This window comes from Octodon degus, unplaced genomic scaffold (assembly GCF_000260255.1).
Source record: "Octodon degus isolate 3935 unplaced genomic scaffold, OctDeg1.0 scaffold00035, whole genome shotgun sequence".
Classification (NCBI taxonomy): Eukaryota; Metazoa; Chordata; class Mammalia; order Rodentia; family Octodontidae; genus Octodon; species Octodon degus.
This window is the reverse complement of record NW_004524611.1, coordinates 12,425,279-12,428,415: the sequence shown is the minus strand read 5'-3', so window position 1 is coordinate 12,428,415 and position 3,137 is coordinate 12,425,279.

Sequence of the window (3,137 nt, the reverse complement as noted above, 5' to 3'; positions counted from 1 at the left end):
TGGTCTCACGGCCTCAGGCCTGGTACAGCGGGCATGGGGAGCCCTGGCTCTGTGGCCCACCTGTGTGAAGACCCCCTTCCCTTGTCCAGTATCCTGAGTCCTGTGGTGCAGCTCCTGCCTCTATTTACCACCGTGTGCTCTAGATTCTCCACTGTGTCTTAGGAGCGTGACTGGGTCCCTGGTATTTTTGCCAGCTTCTCCCAGCTCCTGAATCAGGAACTGTCCTTCCCCCAGCCACTCCCTAGGACGATCGGTGCTGACAACTTGCATTGCTTGGCTTTTAAAAAAACTTCTGCTTTTCGTAGACAGGGTCTCACTATGTAGCCCAGGCTGGCTTTGAACCTGTGGCAATCCTGCCTCAGCCTCCCAATTGCTGGGGTTACGGGGGTGCTCAGCACAGCCAGCTCAGGTTCTTGCTCTGATGACAGGAATGCTTCTGTCTCCTACGCAGAGTTGGTGGAAGGTGACAGCGTTCACGGTGTCACAATGGTGACATTGCTAGAACATTTGACTCCATTCCTGGCATACAACAAGTGTGCAGTGACAAGGGACTGTGTGCTCAGCCCTGCTGTTGCTCACAGGCTGCACCAGTTCTCTCTTTCTCACTGACTCAGACTCCTACTGCCCTGGCCCCCACATCTGGAGCCCAAGAACAGTGCTTCCCTAAAGGTCTGTCCGCATTAATGCAACTACCCTGTGACAGTGCTGTCCCTTGGCTGGCCTCTGGAGCCCAGGTGGCCCAGGCTGTGGCAAGGGCTCACAGTGTGCCGGTGTGACTGGTGCCTTAGCCAGTCTAGGCTGCTGTGACAGTTGACCAAGGACTGGGGGCTGAAACAGCACACGTGGTTCTAGAGGCTGAGAAGGCCAAGGTGAAGGTGCCCACAGTCCAGAGCCTGGAGAGGGTGATTCTTTCTGGCTTTCGGAAGAAGGTGGTGTATCCTTTAAGAGGTGGGGCCTAATGGTAGGTCTTGGGTCACTGTGGGTATGGTCTGGAAGAGTGCTTCCTGCTCCAGTCTTCTCTTCTCTTAGGCTCCTTTTTGTTGACCGGGAAGTGAGCAGCTTCGCTCTGCCCTGTGCTCCCTGCCAGATTGCGCTGCCTTACCACAGGCTCAGAGGCACTGGGGCACAGGATAGAAGCCTAAGCAGTCAGGAGCCAAAGTAACTCTTACCGCTTTTAAATTGATGATCTCAGGTATTTTATTACAGTAATGGAAAGCTAACACATCCCCGCTCAAAATATTGCAGTGTGTGGGGGGGGTTTAGGACTTTTACGTATGTGCTTTAGGGCAACCCAAGGATCCAGTCTATACCATTTAAAAGTGGAATTTTATTTTATTTTAATTTTTTTTTTTTTGCAGAACCGGGGATTGAACTCAGGCCGTTGTGCTTGCCAGGGAAGCACTTATTCCACTGAGCCATCTCCCAGGCCCCTTAAAAATGGGATTTTAATGCCACTTAATTTTAATTTGCTCTATCTCTCTCACTTTTGTGGTACTAGAGATTGAACCGGGGCCTTGGCACTGGGCTACAACCTCAGCCCTTTTTTGAATTTTGTTTTGTTTTGTTTTTGTTTTTTTAGACAGGGTCTCACTAAGTCACTAAGTTGTCCAGGTTGGGCTTGAACTTGGGATCCTCCTACCTGGGCCTCCTAGAGTGCTTGGATGACTGGTGGGCATGGGACAAGGACTACACTGGAAGCCACTCGCTCCCATGGAGATGGAAAAAGCTGAATTCCTGAGTAAGGTACTGCAGATAGTGATAAGGGGTGTGGAGGGCAAAATACCCACAGCCAAGCTGTCTGCGGTGAACAGAGGAATAGTGTGGCCTGACAGGGTGCATGGGAGGTGGCCTCCATGCCAAGCTGAGGGTCAAGGGGGAGACAGATGGACCTGCCTGAAAGTGTCCCAAGGAGCAGGAACCACACGGACAGGTCAGGGCCGCAGTGGACTTGCTGGTGTATTTGAAATCTTTGCTTCCTTTACTGGAAGGACAAGAGATGACCCCGCCCCCCCACGACTGGGGATTGAACCCAGGCCCTTGCACTTGCCAGGGAAGTGCTTATTCCACTGAGCCACCTCCCTGGCCCATGATTCCATTTTTTTTATTTCCTCGGACACTTTCCAATATTTCTAAAATTCCTCACCCGCGCAGAGAAAAAGAGAAAACTTAAGTAGGTTTTGTTATATTGCGTTCCCTCCTGGTGGAACAGATCTGTTTATTAGGCTTTGTGTATTGAAGGTTTTGCCCTCAAGGTAGTTTATTAGGGCTGTGAGAGTGGAGTTGGGCCTGGTGGCTTGAGTGAAAGAAATGTGTTTCTGCCTCCCCTCCCCCTTCACCCTCCCCCGGCCCCTCCCCCTCCCCCAGCCTCACAGAGTGCTGGATCTCAGGCGTGCACCATCACGTCCAGCTATATTTCTGGTGTTTTGAGGTTAGAAGCCTGAGACTGAGGTGTTGGCAGGTTGATTTCTGCAGACTCCGCTCTCCCGGCTTGCCGCTGGCCGGCTCTGCCTGTGTCTGCAGTGCTCCTCCTCCTCCTCCATCTGTCTGTGTCCAAAATCTCCCTCTTTTATTTTTACACCAGTCATACTGGATTAGTGTGCGCCCTAATGACCTTATTTTCACTTAATTACCTCTGCAAAAGCCTTATCTCCAAATATGGTCACGTTTCAGGATACTGGGATTTAGGACTGCAAGATACCAATTTGGGGGAGATGTAATTCAGCCCATAATAGTCTTAAACCAGTGGGTTTTAAGGCACATCTCTAAAAATGCGTTAAATGGAATTGAACCTCAGCTACTGGATTTTACAGCTGTCAACACTTCTGCGAGGTACTGCCTTTCTTAAAGCACTTTATAGATGCACGGTGGTAGTTTGCAGGTGAGAGAGCTCTGACAGTTCAACCAGTTACAGGGATGAATTGTGTTTGGCTTTTGCTTGTTGCTTACTAGCTGGCACTTACATCAAGGCAGAAGTACTCACTACTCGGATTCTTCCTGCAGACACGGGCTCCCTGCGTTTGAGAGTCTCTCCATCTCCTAGGACAAAGCTTACAGAGAAAGCCTTGGCAGGAGACAGGCCCACTGTCCACAGCTGTTATAATGCCTAAGAACAGCTGTATTTGGTGACAGCAGGTCCT